Source organism: Physeter macrocephalus, chromosome 5, assembly GCF_002837175.3.
Source record: "Physeter macrocephalus isolate SW-GA chromosome 5, ASM283717v5, whole genome shotgun sequence".
NCBI lineage: Eukaryota > Metazoa > Chordata > Mammalia > Artiodactyla > Physeteridae > Physeter > Physeter macrocephalus.
Genome location: NC_041218.1, coordinates 86,680,814 through 86,695,835, shown reverse-complemented (window position 1 = coordinate 86,695,835; position 15,022 = coordinate 86,680,814). Strand labels below are relative to the sequence as shown.

Below are 15,022 nucleotides of genomic sequence, written 5' to 3'. Positions count from 1 at the left end.
AAAATATCAGCAACAAGTTATGCAAAAGAATCAAATAGAAAGTATAGAAATTAAAACACAATAACAGAGATAAAAATCTCCCTGGATGGGCTCAGTGGCAATAAGTGAGGATAGAATTAAGGAACTTGAGGACAGAAAAATAGAATTTATCCAACTTGAACAACAGAGGGAAAATAAACTGAGGGGAGGGAGAAAAAAAGAACAAAGCCTCCGGACTGTGGGACAAAAACAAAAGACCCAACATTTAAATTATCAGAATCCCAGAAAGAGAAGAGGATAGTGAGACTGAATAATATTTAAAGAAATAATGGCTGAAAATTCTCCAAATTTCATGAAAGACAAAACCTACAAAACAACAACAAAACAAAACAAAACTTCAAAAATAACGCATTACTTACAGGGGAGTTCCAGTTCAAATAATAGTGGATTTTTCATTTGAAACCATAGAGTAATAAAGGAGGTAACACAATATTTTTCAATTGCTAAAAGAAAAAACTACCAACCAGAAATTTTATAACGATAAAGCTACCTTTCAGGAAAGAAGAGGAATTGAGAACATTCTCAGATGATAGAAAACTACAAGAAGTTATTACTAGCTGACTTACTCTTAAAGATTGGCTAAAGAAGGTTCCTCAAAAAGAACATTACCAAATGCTGATAAAAGAAAACAAATAAATAGAGAGACACACTCTATTTGTAAAATGGAAGACAGCATAGTAAAACATTCCTATCAAAATCCAAGCAAGGTTTTTGTAGATATAGACAAGCTCCTTCTAAAATTTATATGAAAAGGAACACACCCTGGAATAGCTAAATCAATCTTGACAAAAAATAAAGGAAAATGAATCAGTTTACTCAATATTAAAGCTGTCTATAAAGCTACAGTAATCAAGACAGTGTGCTATTGGTGAAGGGATAGATAAACAGGTCAATGGACCAGAAAAGAGGACCTAGAAATAGACCTGAATATAAATATGCTCAACTGATTTTTTATACTGGTGCAAAAGTAAATCAATGAAGAAAGAATAACCTTTAACAAATGGTGTCGATGCAACTGAACAATCTTAGGCAAAGGAAAAAATCTTGATGCAAATTTCATACAAACATTAACTCAGGATGGATCGTGAGTGAAAACATAAAATATAAAATAACCAGAAAAACTTACTACAGTGAGGTATCACACCTGTTAGAATGGCTATTATAAAAAAGACAAGAGATATGGTGAGGATATGGAAAAAAAGGAACCCTTGTGAATTTTTGGTGGAATGCAAATTGGTGCAGCCACTGTGGAAAATAACATGGAAGTTCCTCAGAAAATTAAAAATAGTACTACCTTATGATCCAGTAAACCCACTTCTGGGTGTATATCCAAAGAAAAGAAATCACTATGTTGAAGCAATATCTGCACCCCCATGTTCACTGGGGTATTTTTTTTTTTTTTTTTTTGCGGTACGCGGGCCTCTCACTGCCGTGGCCTCTGCTGTGGAGCACAGGCTCCAGACGCACAGGCCCAGCGGCCATGGCTCACGGGCCCAGCCGCTCCGCGGCACGCGGGATCCCCCCAGACCGGGGCACGAACCCGTGTCCCCCGCATCGGCAGGCGGACTCCCAACCACTGCGCCACCAGGGAAGCCCTGGGGTATTTTTTACAATAGCCAAGACATGGAAACAACCTATATGTCCATTGAGAGATGAATAGATAAAGACACATACACACACACACACACACACACACACATATATACACAGAGGAATATTATTCAGCCATAAAGAGGAAATCCTGCCTTTTGTGACAATATGGATGAAATTTGAGGGCACTATGCTAAATGAAATGAAATAAGTTAGACAAAGGAAGACAAATACTGTATGATCTCACTTACATGTGGAATCTTAAAAAAAAAAAACAAAAAACTGAACTCATAGAGATAGATTGGTCATTGCCAGGGGTGGGTGAATGGGGAAAATGGGTGAAGGTGGTCACAGGGTAGAAGTTATAAGATGCTACAGTTGTAGATGAATAAGTTCTGAAGTTCTGAGTATCTAATATACATCATGGTGACTATAGTTAACAATACTGTACTGTATAGTTGAAAGTTGATAAGAGAATAAATCTTAAAAGTTCTACACACACACACACACACACACACACACACACACACACACAAAGATAACCATGTGAGATGATGCATATGTTAACTTTCTGTGGTAATCTTTTTGCAATATATATATATATATATATATACGTGTCTCAAATCATCACATGATACACCTTAACTTTATACAATGTTACATGTCAATTATATTTCAATAAGTTTGGGAAAAGAACTTTTAGGAAAAATAAAAGAACATCTTTAGGCACAGAGTTCTTAAACAAATGCATAAGCCATAAAAGGAAAAATTTATAAATTAGATCTCATCAAAATAAAAAAAAAACTTTTGCTCTGTGAAAGTCTATGTGAAGAGGGTGAAAATAGAAGCTAGAGACTTGGAGAAAATATTTTCAATCCACATACAAAACGAAGGACAAGTATTTAGAACTTTTAAAATCTCTCAAAACTCAACAGGGAAAAAACAATCTACTTAGAAAATAAGCAAAAGACATGAACACCCACTTCAACAAAAAGGATATACAGATGGCAAAAAAGCGCATAAAAAGATGTTCAACATCACTGACTATCAGGGTTATGCACTATACACCTATCAGCTAAAATTTAAAATGGTGACAACACTAAATGGTGGAAAGGATGTGGAGAAACTAGATCAACTACACATTGTTGAAGAAATGTAAAATGCTACAGCCGTTTAGAAAATAGTTTGGCAATTTCTTATAAAACTAAACCCGAAAAATCACATAACTCAGCACTTGCACTTTTGAGCATTTATTCCAGAGGAATAATAATTTATGTTCACACAAAAACCTACAAATGAATACTCATAGCAGTTTTATTTATAATAACCCAAACCTGGAATCATCACAGATGTCCCTCAACAGGTGAATGGTAAACAAACTGTAGTGTGTATGTGTGTGTATATATACAAACATACACACACACACACACACACACACACACACACAGTGGCATACTACTGAGCAATAAAAAATAACAAAATACTAATACCAGCAATAACTTGGATGAATTGTGAGGGAATTATGCTGAGTAAAAAAAAGTCAATCCCAAAACGTTACACACTGTATGATTCCATTTACATAACATCTTTGAAAGGACGATGGATTAGCAGTTGAATTGCCAGGGCTCAGAAACAGGGTGGGGAGAGGTGACTGGGTCCTAAGAGAGCAATAAGAGAGATCGTTGTGGTTCAGTATCTTGACTGTGGTGGATATAACAACCTAATTAGGTGATAAAATTGCATAGAACTTAAGACACAAAATCACACACAAAAGATCCAAGTAAAACTGGAAAAATGTAAATAATATTGGTGGATCGTATGAATGTCAATATCTGCTTCAGATAGTATACTACAGTTTTTCAAAATGTTATTATTGAAGGAAACTGGGTGAACAAAGAATCTTTGTATTATTTCTTACAACACCATATGAACCTGTATCTCAAAAATTTCAATTAATTAACTTAAAAATTCCTACTATATTCAGATTCGCTGTTACTGTCTAAGTTTTCCCTTTCTGTCATATACCTATTAAAATAGAATTTCTTCATAAGATACATTGTGATGTTAAGCAAGCACACACAACCCAGTAATTTATGCCTGATATGTAACAAGGATTTCTTTCATATACAAACTTATCTTTATTAAAGTTGGCAGTCCACAAAACTACATTTTTAAATGTTTCCTGTCAACTTACAGAAATGATTTTCCAAACATACTCAGATTTAACCTGAATATTAAAAGAACTCTCCCGTTTTAGGCAAAGAAGAACTTGACTTTAAACACAGCCTGCTAGGAAGGCTGAGAGTCTCAAAAATTAAAATTAACTGATCCTGGTAATTCAAGAAAACTACAGACCAAATTCCTCACTCTTCTACTTATCCACCCCTTGCAAGAATTCAAAGATTAGAAATTAAAAGAACAGTGCTGCTGCTAATATCTAGAAATGACCAGGAGTATGTGACAATTTATGAATTAAACTCATGGACAATATGATATTTAACTATTTGATACTGGTTAATTCTTCTGAGAAGACTCTACGGCTGGCGTAGAATTAATCAGTGGGAAGTCTTACTCAAGGAGAGAATCTTAATGCACCATTGATGTTGTTAATTTTTTATTTTATTACCTTTTAATAGTAAGATAATTCTAAAGAAAATTGAGTGCTTTGGGGGATGGAAGGAACAGAGATGACCAGGCAGTATAGTAGAAAGTTAAAAGCACCAAAGATTTTTGGCACCAGAAAGACCAATACTGTGTGTGCTGTGTGAATCACTGCAGACCCTATAATGACTTCTGCTGACGAGGAAGGCTTCTGCCTGACAAGATGGGGTTGAGGAATCCTGGTATGGGAAATATTCCCTAATGTAAGAATCAAGGCAGAGCTAAGGAACACAATACCAAAATAGGCCGTAGAAAAGCACAGAATCAGATGAGAAGTACAAGATTTCATAAGCAGCCAAAGGAAGTACTGATTGCTTTGCTTATCTTCACTTAAGGTCACAAGAGTAGTATCTTTGCCTGCAGAATGTTCCACCGTTTGGAGTTCTTCCTGACTTTTCCAGATGTTTTTTGCAAGAAGAGAAGCATGGCCATGGAAATATTTATATAAGGACTCACACTACTGGCATTTCTATAGTTGCGTTTCTTTACGTTGTTATTGCTGTTCTCTTTCTCATTCTTCACTCTTTTAGCTTTTGTTTCATTAAGGGAATATTCTGGTTCTTTTTTAAAAAATTGAAATATAGTCTACATACAATAGTATATTAGTTTCAGGTGTACTGGGAATATTCCAGTTCTTAACAAAGTTATCTCAGCATTGCATGAGAATTTTTTATTGCTGTGATATATGCTAGTTTTTAATCAGTAACTGAATTTTTCTTCTATATAATTTAATTACTAATTGAATTTACCTACCATCATTTATATATTTAGATTTTCTGCTCTTATATGGCCTTTCTCCAAGCTAATGAATCTTTATAATTGCTGAGTGTTTTTGAAGGAAAAAAATATCTTTTATATTTTAACCCTATTATTTACATCTTACTTTCATTGTTATATTTCCTAATTCAATCATTAATGTTGCATCATCCTAATTTTCATACGTTTATTTTTTTTACTTTATTGGTTCTCTATTTTTATTTCTTTTATTTTGGATATTACCTGCTTTATCACTGATTTTTTAAATCTTTAATGTTTTTATCTTCAGGTATATTTTATTCTTTTTCTTTTGTGTTTCTTCTATTTTACTCACATTTTAATCTTCTACCATCCTTTCCTTATTTTAATGACTACTTTCTCTTCTCTGTTTTTTACTTCACATTTTAATTTAACATTTCCCTGTTGGTCATATCTCCAGAGAAAAGTTCACCCATGACCAGCTCTACTACTCTTCTTTCATAGCTGCTTCTGTGACCACCAGCTCCTTTAGTGGGTTTCTTGGAACAACCCTACCCAGGAAGGATTCAGATGATACAGATTTTCAGTATAGCCTTGGTTCCCTGCAGATTGATCATGTCGTTTACCACATATGTGGTTAAGGGCAATTTTTTTAGGAAAAAAACAGTCCTTGAATGCATTTATTTCAAGTAATGGGAGAGAAGAAATAATTCCAGTTATGCTTGGTTTAAAAAGTGCTACTTGACTTTTTAAATGCCTGTTTTAAAGTCCATTAGTCACCTAAGCTACAAAGTGCAAGGTGCTACCCCACTATCACCATCTCTGTGACCACTTGGGGCATTTATCTCTGAAGGTTAAATATTTTAAAGATCATTCTTGACCAAAATATAAGAGAAAAGCATTCATATGTGAACTGAATAACTCTAAAAACAGTAAATTTTAAGTAACTTACACACAAAAAGTAAATTAGAAAACATTTAGCCAGGTATAATTCTGATTCTCTTTTAAAGAGAAATAGGGATTATTTCTAAGCATTTCTACTGTAAAATATAGAACCTACACTTCAGAAGTAGAGTTTTATATAAATTCCTCAAACTCAGAAAATAACTTCTTGTGAAGTCCCAGTGGGTAAAAATAAGAGCATTCCTTCTCAAAGTGTTTGACAGTTCTGCACATGGACCTAATCCATTTTTCTTTACTCCATTTCCACAGATTGTTCTGCCAGCAAATCTTTCTAATTTTTTTTTAACAGCATCACCTCTGATGAAACAATTCAGCTTATTCTAGCTTCTCTAACCATGGAACATACATGATACACTCAACAGAAATACAAAGGCTTTTTCCATTTTTCCTCATCTACACATTTTCTGTCCAGTCAGGAACTCTGGTTGATGCTGGTATAAAAACCTGTTATAGCAAATGTAGAATGGCCTCCATGATGCTACCAGGACATGGACGGCAGCAGGCATTGAAACTTGTATGTATTATATCCTGATCCCAAAGTTATTTTCCTAGGCTTATACAGCTCCCAGCACGATTTAAAATTGGAAATCTATAAGGTATGATAAAAGATGAGACAAGTTTTTTGTTTAGTTGTTGCATGTGGAATAAGTAATGCATATGCACACATGGACACACATATGTGTGTTTAAGATGCTCACAAAATTGAGATGAGTATCAAAATATCACCTACTACTCAAAATTGATAGTTGATCATGTTTGTTTTGTCTTACACGAGAAAATATCATAAGATATATTTAAGGTTTTCCTTCATCCCTAGCCCCATTCCCCTCTCCTATTCCAAGAGTAAATTTTATATAGCCTGTTAAACAGGATTTTTACGTTTCTTTATATTCATATATTATGTCTATTTCTCTGCAGGTATATTCTCTTTAAAAGGTGCATATTAATATATTTCATTATTTTTAGTGGTAATCATAATATGTTATGATATGTAATCATGATATTATATGTATTCCTGTTTAGGAACAGATGTGGTAGCTGAACAATTTGCACCTACTTCTAAGTTAGATATTTTGTGTCTTTTATTTTTTATTTTTTGACAAGAATCCCTAAACATTTTATTCTACATATCTACAAATAGAGATTGGACAATACATTCACATCACAAACAGTTGTTAATTTTTTTTACCACTAGAATTTGCTCACATGTTCATGCCCTTATTTGTGTAAGCAGTGGAGACTTTACCATATTGATAATCTAATTACATTTTTACTAAGGATCAATGAAACACCTATACGTTCTCTGTGTCAACTAATGGGAATTGGAAAACCTGACGTGCTGCTTTGGAAAGCATTTGAATCCTTTTGTTGAAATTTACACTTATTAAAAAAGATGTATGTTTTGAATCATTATACTTATATCAATAAAGATTATAGTGTTTCAATCAATTATAAAACGGAAAAGGATCAATTAACACTTAAAACAAAAATCCTTTTGGTAGGACGGGGAACAATGGCCACATCCCATGGTTCAGAAATAATTAACTTGCTCATTTTGGTGAGTTGCATTAGTTCTCTTTAATGTATGGTCATCGTAGAAAAGATCGAGTATAGAAATCTGGCTCTGCTTTGCTTGAGCCTTAAGAGTATTACCCTGATCCCCACACTATTGCCTCAAATTAGAAGGCATAATATGTCAGCAGAAAAGTCCATAACAGATAGAAATACATCCCTTCTTCTCCTTCAAACTTTACTATCTTTCACTTCCAAAGAGGGATTACAGATAAAGACCAAAATCAAAACTAAATTATAGGGCTTCCCTGGTGGCACAGTGGTTGAGAGTCCTCCTGCTGATGCAGGGGACACGGGTTCGTGCCCCGGTCCGGGAGGATCCCACATGCCGCGGAGCGGCTAGGCACGTGAGCCATGGCCGCTGAGCCTGCGCGTCCAAAGCCTGTGCTCTGCAACGGGAGAGGCCACAGCAGTAAGAGGCCTGCGTACAGCAAAAAAAAAAACAAAAAAAAACCCCAAAACTTAATTATTAAACTGTATCATGGCCAATTTTTCTGGCCAATTTTTCTCACTTCTGAAGCAACTTTTTTGGGGACTCCATCATTTCCAGTAAGTATAAATATATCTAGCCTAATGAATAAGTATTGGAGTGAGAAATCAAAAAATAAGAAACATCATGCTCTTATCAAATATCCATTAATGTCTATGGATATTCCATTTTTTCCATGAAGTCTTCTCTGGTCACTCTAGACAGAGTAATAATTTTTTTCTAAAACCCCACAGCATTGTGTCTACTCTTATATCATTTTCTCTGTAGTATTTTAGTTATTAATGTCCATGACCAGTCTCCAAAATAAAATTATAAACAAGAGGGTCTTAACATCTTGGAATCTTCACTGAATAGAAAAGCACATCAAAGTATTATCCTATGAGGTAGCTGCTAGTACTATGCCATTTTATAGATAAAACACTGAGGTCTAACTTTAGGGTCAGAATCTACATTGTCTGATTCCACTACCACGTACTTAACATATATATAGTGCTTGGTGTAATTGTGAGAGATTAGCAAACCAGTGTACAAGAGCTTCTGGGGCCAGGGTCCAAAGTCCTGTCCAAAATGGAGCTTGTTAATATTTTCACTTATCAGAAGTATCATTTTATACCAAAGGTTATGATAGTAAGAATTCAAGGAATGAAACCAAGCCCGGAGCTAACTGATGAACCAGGTACCTAACTTAGAGGAGTTTAGCAGGAAGTAATGTAAAGAATGACAAAGCTTGGTATCGGGATGACAGAAAGACATTACAAATTGATCCACTGGAGGGTTCTAAATGATAATTATTGAATATGTAGTAGGATAGACTAGACTTAAAATAGAATAGACTTAGAGCATAAGATTTAGAAAGTAAGCTCCAAAACAGTGATTTTTATTTATTATATTCACTACTACACCTCAATGGCTAGAACACTAACTTTGTATGTAGAAGGCACTAAACAAATAGTATTGAATCACTGAATGAATGGTTATGAAGGTTTCTTTGAATGTATCAGGAAATACATTATACCATCCAATTTTCAGTAGCTCCCTGCTCCCTCACCAGCTTCTCTCTCCTCAGGGATTCTTCATTTTACTACTCTGGGCACTCACTTCCTTTCACTTTCACCACAGCTAAATATAGGCTCCTGTCAGTCTCTAAAGTTTCTAAACTTATTAAAAGTCATTCTATATCAAATTCAGGAAACACCCTGCTTTGGGAAAGTTGAGAAATGCTTCAAAACTCAAATGTCTGATGAGAGAGTCTGCAGAGATTAAAGAGCTTATATTTATAGTTGTTACTGCAAGTGAATGATGACAAATACTTCATTTGAGGTTAAATTATTTTTATCCAAAGAAAGGAGTAAGTTGGCTAACTACTAAATTAGCTACTAAAATATTATCATTTGGTAATGTTTTTGATCATATCTATCAATAGATACATACATACATACATCATATATGTGTGTATATGTATAAATAATATGCATATATATACATATACCATATATATATAAACACATACCATCTATAGATGGTCTAGATATGAGAGATAGACAGATAGATAGATAGATAGATAGACAGGTAGACAGATATGCACACAATGTGATATTATTCAGCCTTAAAAAAGAAGGAAATCCTGTCATTTGCTAAAACATGGATGGACCTGGAGGGCATTATGCTTACTGAAATAAGCCAGACAGAGAAAAACAACACATGATGTTACTTATATGTGGAATCTAAAAATTTTTTTTAAAATTTAAAAAGTCAAACTTGTAGAAAACAGGGAGTTAGAAAAGTGGTTGCCAGGGTCTGGGGGTGGTGGGGGAAATAGGGTGAGGTTGGTAAAAGGGTACAAACTTTCAGTTATAAGATAAGATCTGAGGATATAATGTATAACATGGTGACTGTAGTTGATAACACTGTATTGTATAATTGAAATTGGCTAAAAATGTAAAACTTAAATGTTCCCACCAAATATATATATATATATATATATATATATATATATACGTGAGGTGGTGGATATATTAGTTAACTCAGTGGGGATTTCTTGCACAATGTAATCAAATCATCACATTGTACACTTTAAATATCTTACAATTTTGTCAATCATACCTCAATAAAGCTAGAAAAAAAATAAGATTTAAGGAAAGATAAATGCATGTGTATTGAGTATAATTTTATTCTATATGACCAAATGAACAGTAGAATTTGAAGTCTCATCAGAAATATATTTTGGGGTAAGACTGCTAAGTCATATACTCAGAGGGTAAACCTGGCTCTACCAACAAGGGGCTAACTGATCGCTCATCAAGCAAGCCATGTAATGTGTTTGTAACTGGTGAAGCTCCTAACTGTAGAACTGGGCACTGACTTTGGAAGAACAACTTTCCTACTGTGTAGGTAGAGCTAAAAAACCTAAAATAAGACCAAAAGGAATGAGCTACAAAAATATTTAATCATCACATGAAAATAGCCTTTTCGTTTAGTTTATCCCTCACCTGCTCTGAAAATAAAGCCCAAATATATATGGAACTTTAGCCCTAACAGTGTATTTTTACAAACATAAGCTCATTTGACTTTCATGATAATCTTGTGAAATAAGCTAGACAGGTCTAATTATTCCTACTGCTTGCATTGATAATTGAGATGTCCTTGAGTCAATATCACACTGACTACAACAAACATTGAGGAATCCAGAAAATGGCAGTAAAACAGAGTACAGGGGTTCATGTTTTAGGAGGAAAGACAGTCTGAGTAACTGAGAGGTTTGAGTATAAAGTTACAGAACATTTAAGATAATAGGCTTCAATTATAGGTATCTGAAAGATTTAAAATAAATATATTTTTTTCTCAAACTAATCTCACTGCTTCCAAGCAATGGTCCTATTGAATATACATTTTACATTACTGGAGAAAATTGATATGCAACATCATACTACTGATTTAAATTATGCTGTTAAAATTATTCTCTTATACTACAGGCTAATATATTAGCCTACCTAAAAAAAATCTTTCTTTTCATTCATGGGTGATCCAAAGTATACTTTTGGCACAACTTTTACATATTTTAAATTTAAAAGCTATAGATGAATGGATTTTAACTACATATGTTAATATGTAACATCTATTATATAATACATATAATCAACAAAAGAAACAGCAAATCATTACACAGCATTTCTTATTAGGTATTTGCTTGGAAAATGCAAAAATTACTGAGGACTTGTTCCTCCGTTTGGTTGAGTCTACTAGGAGGGAAGAATCACACACAAGACAAATATTGTAAGTAAAATGTGTGGGAGGGGTTTAGAGAAAGAAGCCCCTTCTAAATATTAAAACTTTTTTTAAAGTTTCATGTTTCATCCTCATAAAAACATGCTTCTTAATAACTAACAACTACATGTTTTAAATGTCAGATATATTAGGTATAGTCTGTGAAATGGGAGTTATGTTGATCCTCCAAAGCAAGATTATAAATGAAATCCTCTCAAGCGTTAAATTATCACAGGCATGTCATGCTACCAAACTGAAGAAAAATGTCTTATGATTCAGCTCCACAATAGGAGATGTGAAAATCTGTAGCACAACAAGCCTCTAGCTTCTAACTACACAGCCAGCGTGAGAAATGATGGCATCCCAAGGAGCACTAATGGCAAGAGATTTAGACTCATTTATAAAAGTGTTTTCAGCCTGGGGAGAAGATTCATTGCCATTCATTATCAGACAGCATCAATATCAAAATCAATAATGATACTTCTGAACACTATTAAAATATTGGCAGTGAAGCCAAGTTCTTACATTTCAGCAAGCGAAGCAAATGAAAAATAATAAAAAAAAAAAGAATGCCAAAGCAGCTGCTACATAATGAGGTGAGGAATGCAATCAAGCACAAGATGGACAGCCAAACAGCTTCAAGGGCAAACGAAAGTATAATGTGAACCAATGTAACATCAACATCAATTGCTTCAGAACATCAGCAGCAGACAAGCATCACTGGAGGGAACAATTAGTGACAAGTGACTTGATTTTGGAAAAATGAGTGTCTATAACGAAAACAGGAGATAACAGATAAAACAACAAAAAGCTCCAGGAGTAAGAGCTTTAATCATTCTCATCAAAAAAGACAGTGCATGTGGGTAACATATAGGTCATTGTTAGCCTTCCTTGTCCTCATGGAAAATATCACCAATCAGTAAGTTGATAATCTTTATGAATGCACAAGGCTCTAATGTATGTCAAAAATATAGTTCATTAAGCAGAACAGTTAGTGATTCAGACCAGAGATCTTTTTACAGATAATTAAGAAATCTTGGTTAAACAGATGGAGGAGACAGATGCTTCTCCTTCTCAGTTCTCATATTTTCGGGGTCAAGCTATCCCATGATTTCTGTCTTCGCCAGATGTGATGTAAATATGGAAAAGGCATTTGTTTTACTGGATGCTGTTCAGGCTGTTATGAAAGCTAAGTGGAGTAACTAAACTTTGATCTAATTATCTGGACATAGGGGACAACAATAGGAAAAGTCATTTAGAAATTAACCCAAGTTTTAATATATTAACTCTGTAGCAGTCACTTGTCTAAATGTTTCCAAATATTAACTCACTTGATACTCATAAAACATACATGAGGTAGCATTGAGCAATTTTTCACATCAGGATACTGAGATACCAAGGGGATAAATTACTTGTCCAAAATCATACAGCTAATAAATGGCTATTATTTTAGAGTATTAGCAGGTCATTTTTTTTTAATTGGAGTATCATTGCTTTAAAATGGTGTGTTAGTTTCCACTGTATAAAAAAGTGAATCAGCTATATATATCCATATCTCCTCCCTCTTGGGTCTCCCTCCCACCCTCCCTATCACACCCCACTAGGTGGACACAAAGCACCGAGCTGATCTCCCTGTGCTATGCAGCTTCTTCCCACTAGCTATTTTACATTTGGTAGTGTGTATATGTCCATGCCACTCTCTCACTTCTTCCCAGCTTACCCTTCCCCCTCCCCATGTCCTCAAGCCCATTCTCTACGTCTGTGTCTTTATTCCTGTCCTGCCCCTAGTTTCTTCAGAACCATTTTTATTTTTAGATTCCATATATATGTCTTAGCATATGGTATTTCTTTTTCTCTTTCTGACTTACTTCACTCTGTATGACAGTCTCTAGGTCTATCCACCTCACTACAAATAACTCAATTTCACTTCTTTTTATGGCTGAGTAATATTCCATTGTGTATAGGTGCCACAGCTTCTTTATCCATTCATCTGTCGATGGACACTTACATTGCTTCCATGTCCTGGCTACTGTAAACAGAACTTCAATGAACCCTGTGGTACATGACTCTTTTTGAATTATGGTCTTCTCAGGGTATATGCCCAGTAGTGGGATTGCTGGGTCATATGGTAGTTCTATTTTTAGTTGTTTAAGGAACCTCCATATTGTTCTCCATAGTGGCTGTATCAATTTACATTCCCACCAACAGTGCAAGAGGGTTCCCTTTTATCCACACCCTCTCCAGCATTTATTGCTTGTAGATTTTTTGATGATGGTGTGAGGTGAAACCTCATTGTAGTTTTGATTTGCATTTCTCTAATGATTAGTGATGTTGAGCATTCTTTCATGTGTTTCTGTATATCTTCTCTGGAGAAATGTCTATTTAGGTCTTCTGCCCATTTTTGGATTGGGTTGTTTGGTGTTTTTTGATATTGAGCTGCATGAGCTGCTTGTATATTTTGGAGATTAATCCTTTGTCAGTTGTTTCGTTTACAAATATTTTCTCCCACTCTGAGGGTTCTCTTTTCATCTTGTTTATGGTTTCCTTTACTGTACAATATCTTGTAAGTTTCATTAGGTCCCATTTGCTTATTTTTGCCTTTATTTCCATTTCTCTAGGAGGTGGGTCAAAAAGGACCTTGCTGTGATTTATGTCATAAAGTGTTCTGCCTATATTTTCCACCAAGAGTTTTATAGTGTCTGGCCTTACATTTAGGTCTTTAATCCACTTTGAGTTTATTTTTGTGTATGGTGTTAGGGAGTGTTCTACTTTCATTCTTTTATATGTAGCTGTCCAGTTTTCCCAGCACCACTTGCTGAAGAGGCTGTCTTTTCTCCATTGTATATTCTTGCCTCCTTTATCAAAGATAAGGTGACCAGAGGTGGGTGGGTTTATCTCTGGGCTTTCTATCCTGTTCCATTGATCTATATTTCTGATTTTGTGCCAGTACCATATTGTCTGGGTTACTGTAGCTTTGTAGTATAGTTTGAAGTCTGGGAGCCTGATTCCTCCAGCTCTACTTTTCTTTCTCAAGATTGTTTTGGCTATTCGGGGTCGTTTGTGTTTCCATACAAGTTGGGAAATTTTTTGCTCTAGTTATGTGAAAAATGCCATTGGTAGTTTGATAGGGATTGCATTGAATCTGTAGATTGCTTTGCATAGTATAGTCATTTTCACAATATTGATTCTTCCAATCCAAGAACATGGTATATCTCTCCATCTGTATCATCTTGAATTTCATTCATCAGTGTCTTATAGTTTTCTGCATACAGGTCTTTTGTCTCCTTAGGTAGGTTTATTCCTGGCATTTTACTCTTCTTGTTGCAATGGTAAATGGGAGTGTTTCTTAGTTTTTCTTTCAGTTTTTTCATCGTTAGTGTACTGGAATACAAGAGATTTCTGTGCATTAATTTTTTTTTTTGTGGTACGCGGGCCTCTCACTGTTGTGGCCTCTCCTGTTGTGGGGCACAGGCTCTGGACGCGCAGGCTCAGCGGCCATGGCTCACGGGTCTAGCCGCTCCGCAGCATGTGGGATCTTCCCGGACCGGGGCATGAACCCATGTCCCCTGCATCAGCAGGCGGACTCTCAACCACTGCACCACCAGGGAAGCCCAGTGTGCATTAATTTTGCATCCTGCTACTTTACCAAATTCATTGATTAGCTCTAGTAGTTTTCTGGTAGCATCTTTAGGATTCTCTATGTATATT

The 15,022-nt window shown here is 35.0% G+C and overlaps 1 protein-coding gene across 1 annotated transcript in view; it reads right to left on the bottom strand.

Moving 5' to 3' along the window:
* Positions 1 to 15,022, bottom strand: part of MAGI2 (membrane associated guanylate kinase, WW and PDZ domain containing 2) — a 1,419,801-nt gene that overhangs the window by 1,303,102 nt on the left and 101,677 nt on the right. The window lies entirely within an intron of this gene.